General features: G+C 41.2%; 1 long non-coding RNA gene across 1 annotated transcript in view; it reads right to left on the bottom strand.

Annotated features, from left to right (window-relative positions):
- Positions 1-14160, bottom strand: part of LOC143785881 (uncharacterized) — a 33812-nt gene that overhangs the window by 3478 nt on the left and 16174 nt on the right. Inside the window, exon 2 of the long non-coding RNA XR_013218134.1 lies at positions 4-112. This is a non-coding gene — a long non-coding RNA (uncharacterized LOC143785881). The remainder of the gene's footprint in view (positions 1-3; positions 113-14160) is intronic.

The following is a 14160-nucleotide window of genomic DNA, read 5'->3' as shown; positions in this document are numbered from 1 at the left end:
TACCTGTAGGAACGTCCTCTTTGCACCACTCATCATCCCGCACATCGCTTTTTCCTTTCTCCATTATGGCTTCAGCTTTGATATTCTTCAGACATTTGCCTGGATGTCAAAGCTGTAAAAGTAATAATGAAAAAGTGAAGGATAGAAGGAAAACTCACGTGAATGTAATAGATGGAGACTTTTATTACAAGCTCATGGGGCACCTGAGTCGCCAAAAGATGCCGACATCTCTGCCTCCTATATCACTGGGGCTGCCCTCAGTCAGTATGGTGGGGTGTAGTCATAGAAGCAGGTGTCACTAAGTAACTGCATTATGGAAAAGTGATTTCCTTCCTTAGCCAAATTTTTGAATTCTGACCAATGTCACTATGGGGTAATAACTCTGGAATGCTTCAACAACTCCCATTGATCTTGAGACTTTTTTCATGGCACATTATAATTTATAATAATGATAAATTTAGGTTGATATGTTTTGTGTGTATTTAAAAAAATATTAGAAATTTGACAAAAATGTAAAAAAAACCTCAAACTTTGAATGAATACTCCATTAATCCAGATAGTCATACCACAGAAAAATATTAACAAATAACATTTCCCCCATGTCTGCTTTACATCAGCATCATTTATAAAATGTTATTTTATTTTGTTAGCATTTTAGGAGGTTTTAAAATGTAGCAGTAATTTTTTATTTTTTCATAGAAATTTACAACATTTATTTTAAGGGACTTATCCAGATTTGAAGTGACTTTGGGGGTCCTATATATTGGAAAAACCACAAAAGTGATACCATTTTGAAAACAGCACCCCCCGACATATTGAAAACTGCTGTCAGGTAGTTCATTAACCCTCCAGGTGGTTTTAAGGAATTAACCCCTTTACCCCCAAGGGTGGTTTGCACGTTAATGACCGGGCCAATTTTTACAATTCTGACCACTGTCCCTTTATGAGGTTATAACTCTGAAACGCTTCAACGGATTCCGGTGATTCTGACATTCTGACACTGTTTTCTCATGACATATTGTACCTCATGATAATGGTAAAATTTCTTTGATATTACTTGCGTTTATTTGTGAAAAATAAAACACGGAAATTTGGCAAAAATGTTGAAACTTTCGCAATTTTCCAACTTTGAATTTTCATGCCCTTTAATCACAGAGATATGTCACACAAAATACTTAATAAGTAACATTGCCCACATGTCTATTTACATCAGCACAATTTTGGAACCAAGATTTTTTTTGTTAGGGAGTTAAGGGTTAAAAATTTACCAGCGATTTCTCATTTTTACAACACCATTTTTTTTAGGGACCACATCACATTTGAAGTCACTTTGAGGGGTCTATATGATAGAAAATAGCAAAAAGTGACACCATTCTAAACTGCACCCAATGTGCTCAAAACCACATTTACAAAGTTTATTAACCCTTCAGGTGTTTTACAGGAATTTTTGGAATGTATAAAAAAATCAAAAGAACATTTAACTTTTTTTCAGAAAAAAATTACTTCAGATCCAATTTGTTTTATTTTACCAAGGGTAACAGGAGAAATTGGACCCCAAAAGTTGCTGTACAATTTGTCCTGAGGACGCCGATATCCCATATGTGGGGGTAAACCACATATGGCAGAGCAAAGCTCAGAAGGGAAAGAGCACCGTTTGACTTTTTCAACGCAGAATTGGCTGGAATTGAAATCAGATGCCATGTCGCATTTGGAGAGCCCCTGATGTGCCAAAACAGTGGAAACCCCCCAATTCTAACTCCAACCCTAACCACAACACACCCCCTAACCCTAATCCCAACCCTAACCCCAACACGCCCCTAGCCCCAACCCGAACATACCCCTAACCCTAATCCCAACACACCCCTAACCCAACCGTAAATGTAATCCAAACCCTAACCCCAAATCTAGCCCCAACCCTAACTTTAGCCCCTACCCTAACCCTAATGGGAAAATGAAAATAAATAAAAAAATTTTTTAATTATTATTTTTCCCTAACTAAGGCGGTGATCAAGGTGGGTTTTATTTACTTTTTATAGAGGATTTTTATAGCGGGTTTTTATGTTTGGCAGCTGTCACACACTAAAAGACGATTTTTACTGCAAAAAATATTTTTTGCGTCACCACATTTTGAGAGCTATAATTTTTCCATATTTTGGCCCAGAGTCATGTGAGGTCTTGTTTTCTGCAGGACGAATTGACATTTTTATTGGTACCATTTTTGGCCACATGGCATTTTTTTGATAGCTTTTTATTCCGATTTTTGTTAGGAAGAATGAACAAAAATCAGCAATTCATGAATTTCTTTTGGGGGGCATTTATATTGTTCCGCGTTTGGTAAAATTGATAAAGCAGTTTTATTCTTCGGGTCAGTACGATTACAGCGATACCTCATTTATATCTTTTTTTACGTTTTGGCGCTTTTATACAATAAAAACTTTTATAGAAAAAATAATTATTTTTGCATCGCTTTATTCTGAGGGCTATAACTTATTTTTCCGCTGATGACGCTGTATGGCAGCTCGTTTTTTTGCGGAACAAGATGACGTTTTCAGCGGTACCATGTTTATTTATATCTGTCTTTTTGATCGCGTGTTATTCCATTTTTTGTTCGGCAGTATTCTGATAAAGCATTGTTTTTTGCTTCGTTTTTTTAATAATTTTTTTCACGGTGTTCACTGAAGGGGTTATAACTAGTGGGACAGTTTTATAGGTCGGGTCATTACGGACGAGGCGATACTAAATATGTGTACTATTGTTTTTTTTATTTACATAAAGAAATGTATTTATTGGAACAATTTTTTTTTTTCTTTTATTTAGGATTTTTTTTTTTTTTTTTTACACGTTAATAAAAATTTTTTTTTTCCTTTTTTACATTGTCCCAGGGTGGGAGATCACTGTATAGTGTCAGATCGCTGATCTGACACTTGGCAAAGCACTGTGTCAAATCAGCGATCTGACAGGCAGTGCAGGAGGCTGTGATAATCAGCTGACACCCGGCCACGCTCCCCTTGTGAGTGAAGCTGATCGCATATGACGTACTATCCCGTCGGTGGTCATACGGGCCCAGACCACCTCGACGGGATAGTACGTCTAATGTCAGAAAGGGGTTGATGCAAAATGGCATGACAGGAATAAAAAAGTGTATTTCTACCACCTAAGTGTTGCTAACTTCTGAACAGGCCGCTATAGCCGGGAGACTCTAAGGCTGCTAGTTGGCCAATAGTGATGAACAAATATACTCGTTGCTTGGGTGGTCTCCGAGTATTTGTGACTGCTCAGAGATGTAGTTTTCCTTGCCGAAGCTGCATGACTTGCGGCTATCAGACAGCTTGATTACATGTGGGGATTCCCTAGTAACCAGGCAACCCCCACATGTACTCAGGCTGGCTAGCAGCTGTAAATTATGCAGCTGAGGCAAGGAAAACTAAATCTCCGAGCAGTCACAAATACTCAGGAATATGCAATATAAAACCTGGCACTCAACTTCAATTTGGCTGCTGTAAGGTTTATTGTGTAGTATCAACACTAAAACGTTTCGGTACTGTGGACCTTCCTCAGTTACTACATCGTGAGAATAAAGAAATAAACAATCATTTAACAGAAAGGAAAAAAACAAAGCAAAAAAACATAGGTATTTACAACAATATGTACAAAGCATAAACATGGTCATGTATCGGAAGGAACAAGTACATTACAACGCTTCGAGACCGAGGCATACCTAATTGTGAGGTTAGTAGAGAAGAAAAAAAACTCTTTGCCAATAGAGCCCTATTGGTGTAGCTATAAGGAAGAAAAAAGGGGGAGTGGTATTACTACATTGTGGGCTAATGTAGTTTAATGGTCCTCATGCATTTGGCCCATGGTGAGTACCTTAATGTCCAGAGTGCCTCCAAGTTTGCAGCATTGAGGCTGGAAAATAATGAAGATGGGACAAAAGTCCTAGTGATTTGGAGTGCGCCATGTGGCGGAGTCCGGTGGGCGTGGCTAAATGCCGGTGTGGTGGCGCCGCTGAAAGATGCGCTGGTTACCTGTGCTGTGTCCGGGTGTAGACGCGGTGTCCACCGCTTGTCCCAACCTAAGCCGGAGTGCAGTAGATCGGTGTAAGCGCTAATTTATGTGAACGGCGTGGAGCGCCGGAAATGACGTAAAGGAAGTGCGTCATGGGGCTGCCGTGACAGGCAGTCAGTGGGCGCCCAATGGGGGAGGACAGTAGTGTGATTATGGGCGGGACCGAGCGTGAAAGTGGTTACCAGGTAGTCAGGGAATAGAAAGCAGAGTCCGGTATAGTAGGTGGAGTTGAGAGCATAACGCTGCGTAATAGATGGTAGTGATGAATGATGAGAAGTGCTCCTATGGTGGTAATCAAGTGTCCATTTCAGTGGTGAGAAGCGGAGACTCAGTATAGGCGGCTCTAGGAGAATGGATAAATATGTTAATATGATGTCCCAATCAACATGCAACATTACAGTATAGAACAAAGACAATATGGTACTATATGGTATTAGAGCCTATGTGGAGAAATATCTCATCAGACAAAGACCGGCTCGCTTGGAAAGTACAGTTACAGCGATAATGTAGTCTCTTACACAAAACCGGGGATGTTATTGGACATCAAGATACCGAGAACTGCGGATGCAAATAATCTGAAGATGAACAACATTGTATATTATTAAATTATGCAATTATAGCATGTATAGATAGGTATAAGACACCTAAAGAAATGGGAAAAGGTGATAGTAGAGATCATACAGTTCCTTTATTGACCCAGGGCTGGAGTACAGTCTTTAGTTAAAGTCTCTGGTGCCCCAAGAAAACGGGGCCTCCTTTGGTGGATTCTGTTGTTGGTTTTACTGATTAAAAGACAAGAGGTCATAGTCTCTATTCATTATATTTGAAAAAACTGACCGTCACATCCATACATAGACTAAGTGTGAACAGGTGCTGAACCTAGAGTAACCAACTCATATATAGTAAAGTAAAAAAGGCAGCACACTGCAGCGCTAAGACATGCAAACATGAAATATGAAAACTGAACTGCAATACTGCACTAGAAATATGAAAAATGAGAGCATTTAGCGCATAAAAATGGCCAATTTTATGTGTACCTGATAGCCCCTTTACGGCATCTCTCGTATATCAGGTCCTACGCTTGCCTACCTCGCTGAGAATAAACGTCTCCATGTGAATGGGTACCTGTGAAAAACCTCTTCCTAGACTCATTCTCTCTCTCTGTGGAGGGGTACTGGACCTGTTGCGATTAAAACACCTGGGCTAGGAGGAGGAGTGCTCAGTCAGAAGGCTAAATAATATATTTGAAAAATATATTCCGAGAGGAATAGTTGTCCTGCCATCTATATACGCGGTTCTGTTCTTAGTCCTCCGTATCTCTAGCGAACTTCTGGCGTTTCCTGTTTTCCGTGTCCCTCCGGTGTTGGTCTGTTTTGGTCTTGATTTCTGATTTCAATGTGCTGAGTTCCTCCGGGGTCCCTGTGGAAGAGAGCTGAATCTCAATAGTCTTGATTTGTTCTGAACTAATAGTTATGGCCTTTTGAAGGTGTTCAATAGTTAGAGTGATCAGGTCATGTGAGCACTTATTTAATATGTGCTCGAACCGTGTGCAACCGCGTATATAGATGGCAGGACAACTATACCTCTCGGCGCACCAACTCAAGAACTGGACACCGTTCCTCAACAGACTACTCCAACTCAGAATCAGAAATGGACAGAGGAGCCTTCATTCCGAATACCTCCCGTTTTTTAGGGCAAAGGGGCCCACGAGGGAGAAGAAGAGGACGCGGAGGGGCCATGGACACCAGAAAAGACCTGGATCAGGGGCGAATCACACGATCTCAGGTATGGAATCCTTAATTGTAAATATTTCCTCAAGAACCTTGGGGACATCAGAATACAGTGTCCTCCAAAAGGGGCTCTCCTTCTGCCCAGCATACCAGTACCGAACATTTGATTTGGACATGGACCTACAGAGGTTCTACCGATCCCTACGTTTAAAAGTGTATTTCTCTAATCCTCACCATACTACCCCACAATTTCCTGAAAATATCGTCAACCCTCCCCAACTCCTCACTGCGGAGAGTCTAGGCCTACGTTCAAAAAGTCACTTTAGACCCCCACGGGGCTCCCATGCGGTTGAGGCATTCATTGGGTTCATTCATGATTCTTTTCAGGAACTCCGAGAACAGGTCCAACTAGGCCATCTACATTATCCATCTAATCTCACCAATATAGAGCAACAAGCCCTACGGTCATTACAATCAGACACTAGTCTGGTAATTAAACCTGCGGACAAGGGGGGAGCCATAGTTATTATGGACAAGACAGATTATCTGAAAGAGGCATTAAGACAGCTTAACAACTCCACGGTTTACCATAAACTTGAGTCCAACCCCACAGATTCTATTCGCAATAGGATTTCCAACATACTTAAGAGATATACGGAAATGGGAGTTTTAGATATGAAAACATGGTTTTTCCTTACCAATGAACACCCGGTCACTCCGGTATTTCACATACTCCCTAAGATCCACAAAAACTTAGAACACCCTCCAGGACGCCCCATAGTGGCGGCCACGAATTCTGTTTTGTCCCCCATCTCGATTTTCTTAGAGAGAATATTGACTCCTCATATTCGCTCTACACGGTCATATCTCCTTGACACAGGGGCCTTCCTTGACATCATACGCTCTATGGGGCACATCCCTTCGGATGCCATACTGGTGTCTCTAGATGTCAAGGATTTATACACCTCAATACCACATACTGAGGGTATCACCTCTGTGGAAAAACTCCTAACGAAGGCAGGGATAGATCACAGACAAATCGCCTTATGCATAGATCTTCTTACAGTAGTGCTCGATTCCAACCACTTCATATTTCAGGATGAGTTTTTCCTACAGACACGCGGGACCGCAATGGGCTCCAATGTAGCGCCCCCGTACGCAAACTGCTACATGGCAGACTTCGAGGAAAGCCATATTTATCCCAACAGATTATACAAGGACCACGCACTGTTGTGGAAACGCTATATTGATGACATCTTTTGCGTCTGGGGCGGCACATTGGAGTCCTTGCTACAATTCTTTGAATTTCTCAACGTTTCATGGCCAGGCATTACGTTTACAATAGCCCATGACCCCTATAGGATGAATTTCCTAGATACAATCGTAATCAAGGACCCTAATGGTACTCTGAGCACTGACCTACATATAAAGGACACAGATCGGAATAGCCTACTCCACTATGATAGCATGCACCCTCAGGCTGTCAAAAGGTCTATCCCTAGATCTCAAATCCAGAGGGTATCCCGTATCGTGTCTGATGATAATCTGCGGGCACAACGGGTCTCTGAAATGAAAACCAAGTTCCGTAACAGGGGTTACCCAACATCAACTCTGAACAATGCAGAAAGAACCCCCAGTGAGCCGAGACAGAAGAAAGAACGAATCCCATTCGTACACTCTTATCATCCATATGCGTACATATTGCATAGGAAAATCCGCCAACATTGGCACCTCCTGGCCACTGCCCATCCCAACATTAGGGAATTTAGGGAACCCTTTCTCCCCTGCTTCAGGAGGGCAAGGAACATCAGAGACACCCTCATTCGCGCAGACTTGGGTACAGGTAAACAATACCCTAAACAACGGTTCTTACAAAACCCAAAATATGGCACCTTCCCATGTCTCCACTGCGCCCAGTGCAGCAATGTACTTAGGGGCAGCTCCTTCAACCACCCACACTCTGGCAAGAACTTCCCCATCAAACAGTACTACACGTGTGACTCCACACACGTTATTTACCTCATTAAGTGCCCATGCGGACTTATGTACGTGGGAGAAACCACTCAGCGAATACGAGAACGCATTTCCAAGCACAAGTCGACCATCAGATGCAGGAACACATTGTTACCTATCCCACATCACTTCATTACTATGGGACACAACATCTCCCAACTCAAATTTCTAATCATAGAACAAGTGGAGACACCAAGAAGAGGGGGTGACAGGATAGCTATCCTCAAACGCCGAGAGGCGTTTTGGATCCATATGCTGGACACCCTGCATCCTAAAGGTCTGAATAGAGACTATGACCTCTTGTCTTTTAATCAGTAAAACCAACAACAGAATCCACCAAAGGAGGCCCCGTTTTCTTGGGGCACCAGAGACTTTAACTAAAGACTGTACTCCAGCCCTGGGTCAATAAAGGAACTGTATGTTCTCCATGATCTCTACTATCACCTTTTCCCATTTCTTTAGGTGTCTTATACCTATCTATACATGCTATAATTGCATAATTTAATAATATACAATGTTGTTCATCTTCAGATTATTTGCATCCGCAGTTCTCGGTATCTTGATGTCCAATAACATCCCCGGTTTTGTGTAAGAGACTACATTATCGCTGTAACTGTACTTTCCAAGCGAGCCGGTCTTTGTCTGATGAGATATTTCTCCACATAGGCTCTAATACCATATAGTACCATATTGTCTTTGTTCTATACTGTAATGTTGCATGTTGATTGGGACATCATATTAACATATTTATCCATTCTCCTAGAGCCGCCTATACTGAGTCTCTGCTTCTCACCACTGAAATGGACACTTGATTACCACCATAGGAGCACTTCTCATCATTCATCACTACCATCTATTACGCAGTGTTATGCTCTCAACTCCACCTACTATACCGGACTCTGCTTTCTATTCCCTGACTACCTGGTAACCACTTTCACGCTCGGTCCCGCCCATAATCACACTACTGTCCTCCCCCATTGGGCGCCCACTGACTGCCTGTCACGGCAGCCCCATGACGCACTTCCTGTACGTCATTTCCGGCGCTCCACGCCGTTCACATAAATTAGCGCTTACACCGATCTACTGCACTCCGGCTTAGGTTGGGACAAGCGGTGGACACCGCGTCTACACCCGGACACAGCACAGGTAACCAGCGCATCTTTCAGCGGCGCCACCACACCGGCATTTAGCCACGCCCACCGGACTCCGCCACATGGCGCACTCCAACTCACTAGGACTTTTGTCCCATCTTCATTATTTTCCAGCCTCAATGCTGCAAACTTGGAGGCACTCTGGACATTAAGGTACTCACCATGGGCCAAATGCATGAGGACCATTAAACTTCATTAGCCCACAATGTAGTAATACCACTCCCCCTTTTTTCTTCCTTATAGCTACACCAATAGGGCTCTATTGGCAAAGAGTTTTTTTTCTTCTCTACTAACCTCACAATTAGGTATGCCTCGGTCTCTAAGCGTTATAATGTACTTGTTCCTTCCGATACATGACCATGTTTATGCTTTGTACATATTGTTGTAAATACCTATGTTTTTTTGCTTTGTTTTTTTCCTTTCTGTTAAATGATTATGTTTATTTCTTTATTCTCACGATGTAGTAACTGAGGAAGGTCCACAGGACCGAAACGTTTTAGTGTTGATACTACACAATAAACCTTACAGCAGCCAAATTGAAGTTGAGTGCCGGGTTTTATATTGCATAGTTATAGGGTGTGGGAGCCTACCCGTGCACCTCTGACAGCAGTGCTCACGTTTAAATTCACCACAAATACTCAGGAGACCACCCGAGTGTGCTTGGGAAAACCTGAGCAACAAGTACACTCACTCATCACTATTGGCTATGAATTGTTATGGCAAACATCAGGATCACACAATCATGATCTCAGGATGTCGATGAGGATAAAGCGAAATCCCCCACAATCTGTTAACCCTATATATGATGTAGTCACTATTGACAGAAGCATCTAAGGGGATAAGCATATATGGACGGGGCCATCACTGATCGTGGCTGATACAGCAAGTTGTCAGCTATAGTGTACAGCAGACAGCTGCTGGATTGTCACTTGTATGGGGATGCTAGTCTCATATCTCAGGTCAGTAAAAAGAAGTATTAAAGGGTTAAATGCACTACCATTTTTATTTTTGAATTTTTTAAGCAATGTTTTGTCTTGAGAGGTTGCATTTTTGGAATACACGCTATTTTTTGAGAGGTTGGAAGCATTTTTTTTATGTTATGGCATTCATTTCTGATATAAACGTCATGCTAGAAAAGTTGTCCACCATTTTTTTAAAATTTACATGAAGCCCAGTATGGTTTAAACCACACCTGTCAAACTCTGGCCTGTTGGCCAAATCTGTCCGGCAGGGTGATTATATTTGGCCCACGGTGTTCGCACCACCCCCTCCCCGGCATCACTCCAACTGTTCCGCATCCTGGGTGCCGAAACAGTTGAAGCTAATAATGAATGAGGGATCCAGGGCTGTGGAGTCGGTAAGCCACAGTTGCGACTCCGACTCCTGGATTTTATCAGGTTCCGGCTCCTTCATAAATGGCCAATTCGTAACAATAAATTTACTGTTGTAAAATATTAACATCGTGCTTATTCAGTTTCTCACCATCACATAAGTAATCAGACCACTTAGAGCAAAAACTATATTTATTAGAATACAATTAGAATATAGCAAATCACTTTTATAAACTTTTCTAAACTCTTGTAAGTAAATATGCAATAAACACTTATGCAGTTAACCCTAGAACGCATGACGTTAAAAATATACATATTAACGTATTGGGGGGCTTTTAGGCCCCCCATGCACATAATGTAGGAAAACACACTTAAATAACTTTCACAAGTTTATTTCAAAATTGCTCAATAAAATATGAATAGTGGACAAAATTTTAATTATAATTTTTCACAGAAAACACCAAAAAATCTTTTTTTTCCCAAATTTCACACAAAGACATGAAAACACACAAAAACGCATAGAAATCTATAGCAAACTAGCTGCAGCTACATTTTTATTCTAACTTTCTTTTCTATTATATTAGTCTTCCAAACAATTCTGACATGTTATTTTTTCAGAAGAGTGTTCTTTGCAAACAGTTTCCTTACAAGTGGAACAATATCGCTCAGTTTACCTCTCTGTTTCGGACACATGAAACAACGCTTTCGTTTTCTTTCTCCTGGCTCTGGAATAATCTGAAACTGTATGCCACACCGTTTCATTGCTTCTTTAGTTTGCTTTGGCAAGCATTTCAAGTCGCTTCGCTCTATCATGTGAGGCTTTACAAGTTCATGACAAAGGTCCTTCAAGAATATGCGTCTCCTGTCCTTCCTCTGTGCATGAAATTCCGGATGAGTTTCTGTATAAATAATGAATGAATTTAGGGCTGCTACATCAAGCATATTTGAAAATAGTACTACAGGCCATCGTTTTGTTTGCCTCTTACACGAATATTCTCCCACCATCTCATCCATTTTATCTACACCTCCTGTAATAGCTTTTGCAAGCAGAAAATTGCCTAGTTCAAAATTGGTGAAATAATTGTCCATGGTAATGTTTCTACCCGAATTGTATATTGGAACAGCAAGAGTTTTGACTATTTCAGACCCCAGATCCTTCTGTACTGGTGCACCAACCTCTTTGCCACAGTAGATTACGCCATTTATGCCATAATAATTTGCAGAATCACACATCCAGAAGATTTTTATTCCGTACTTGGCTGGCTTGCTGGACATGTATTGTATGAACTTGCAGCGACCTCTGAACGGTACAAGTTCCTCATCTACAGTAACACTAGTACTAGGATTGTAAAGATGTGCAATTTTTGATAAATATGTTCCAAATATAACTGATAGGGGCTAATTTGTCTTTTCCAAACCTCGCTGCACGAGTTCGCTTATCATCAAAGCGAATGATTCTTCTAATTTCCTCATATCTGCCCACTGACATTGTCGCCTTATAGTGTGGATCAGAAAGTGTGTCCAGAAATAATTCTCGTATTGGGACATCATACGATTTTTGACTCCCTGCCAGCAGTAAAAGTCAAATATATGCATAGAGTTCCTCTTTTGAGATATTTTTCCAGGACTTATTTTTTGTCAGAAAAATAAGTACAGAATACATCTTTAGGGGTAAAGTAACTTGGACTTCTCACAGCTCCTTGAGCCTGTCTCAATATTGTGTGTTGGAATACATCCGACTAATGTAGGATTACTGTCCCAAAAAATATTCGTTTTGGATGTTCTGCTTATCACTTCTTGAGGATCCACTAGATTCACTTCTTCATCATAAGAAGAATCACTGGATGAGGATGTTTGATCAGCTGGTGGCAGATATTCTTCATCAAAGATAGTTCACTTTCATCATCGCTTTGAAACATAATCGCTTCAATCTCTTGGTCAGTCAGACACTTGGAGGAAGAGTGTGCCATTGCTGACTAGATGTTAGCAAACTAAAAGAAAAAACAACGAACAGAATCAGGGTTGTCCACTCTTTGCTTGTGTGTGACACACTGTAAGTGTAATGTCCCCCCTTCTTCCTCTCACCCTCAGCAGCTCTTACCTTTTATACTTTTAGGTGGTGTACAATTCTCTGGATTTTTGTGGCTCACAAGCTCTAGCCTTTGCAAGCTTCTTAAGAAACAGAAACTGAAAATGAATCAGAATTCCTCTCAACAGCTTATCTTATCACAGGTCCTTCAGCAATTAGCTCACAGTGTATACTGTCCTCAGTACTCTATACACAGCGCATTACTGTGTTCCGAAGGACCTGAGGTGATGTCATGGCCTTATCACTCCCTCCAAAAATCACATGACTTCCTCACATGTTATTATCCACACCCTGGCCCCTCCACCAGCATTACTGAGTACAAATAAAGTAACTTGAGATACAAACACTACTGAGAACGTGATAAAAATAGCGGGGGACTAAAAGACCCCCAATTCGCACAGATGTAGTTTTCAAAAAACAAGGATTGTTACACCATAATGCCTATGAAAAAAATTATATGAAAAACTGGATATTATCAACAACGACATACTTGAGGAATACCTGGAGTTTCAAAATTCTAACTAAAGTAATTTTGCAGATAATAGCAAAAATGTAAGCATGGGGGCCTAAAAGGCCCCCAATATGCGTTCTAGGGTTAATAAGAAGAAATCTATAAATTTGTCGTCAGAAAAAGTATTGCCTGTCAGATCCTCCTTCATGGATGCCCTTAAATCTGATCTAATTATTTTGAGAGCAGAGAACAACCTCTCTACACTAACTTGGGTTGGTGGCAAAGCAGTAACCACTCGGGCAACATCTCTGACAATGTCAGGATACAGAAGAATCGCTTGTTGCACTGTTATTTTTGATCGGTCAAATTTCTCAATTTCTTTTAGTGCACATGAAAAATTGTGCTGAAATGTACTGGCTGTGTTCTTTGATGGGGATGACTCTTCTATGCGGGAACGCTTTACACGGTCCTTGTGATCCAAATATTTTTTGAAATTAAATTCTTCATCAGTTGATGAGGGTGAAGATGTGGCAGGACGACCAAATTCTTCTTGTTCCTCCTGACTGTTCTGCAACCCTTTCATCCTTACTGCTATTTCAAACACAGCTTCTTTTCCTTTAGTTAGCTGTTGATCCTCTCGAAGAATCCGATGCATTGGGTCTACATAAACAGCTGCCAAAAGAATGTTATTTTGTAATAGTAGCTCCTCTCTCCGTTTCATTGATGTAGAAATGCCACTTGCAATTAACCCTCCTCTTTGGGACAGGCGAAACATCAGGTTCTCCCACTCCTTTAAGAAAATACCTGGAGTTAAGTCCTCTGCTTGTAATTTTTTAGTCATTGTAAATGGGTGCTCTAGCAATTTTTCCAGCTCAGTCACCTGATTCCACTGACTTTCATTTAGCGTCAGTTGAGGGTTAGCCATGTCTACAAGAAAGGTTTTCAGTTCAACCAAGCGCTGAATCATTAAGTAAGTACTGCCCCATCGTGTGGCTTGAGCAATAATTGCCCCTTTTCGAGCACGTCTCTTCAAAATTGAGTCAACTTTAGGGGTTCTGGCAACAGTAGCCAATTTTCTCACCTTGCCAATCAGTGCAGCAGCATGTCCTTCTTGCAGACTGTCTCTTATAGCCAGCTGTAGCGTATGCACAACACCGCGCATGTGATGAATGAAAGAACGTATTGACACAGTTTCAACAAGATCATCTAAACTATCATGTTGCTGTTCATCTGAAGCAACTTCAGTTTGCTACTCAGTTACAATACTGTGTTCCTCTATTTCAAACATTTCTGTGTCTGTGGACCCAGAATGTTCTTCTAGCTGCTG

Source organism: Ranitomeya variabilis, chromosome 7, assembly GCF_051348905.1.
Source record: "Ranitomeya variabilis isolate aRanVar5 chromosome 7, aRanVar5.hap1, whole genome shotgun sequence".
Taxonomy (NCBI): domain Eukaryota; kingdom Metazoa; phylum Chordata; class Amphibia; order Anura; family Dendrobatidae; genus Ranitomeya; species Ranitomeya variabilis.
The sequence above is the reverse complement of the archived record's forward strand: the minus strand, read 5'-3'. Positions and strand labels throughout refer to the sequence as shown.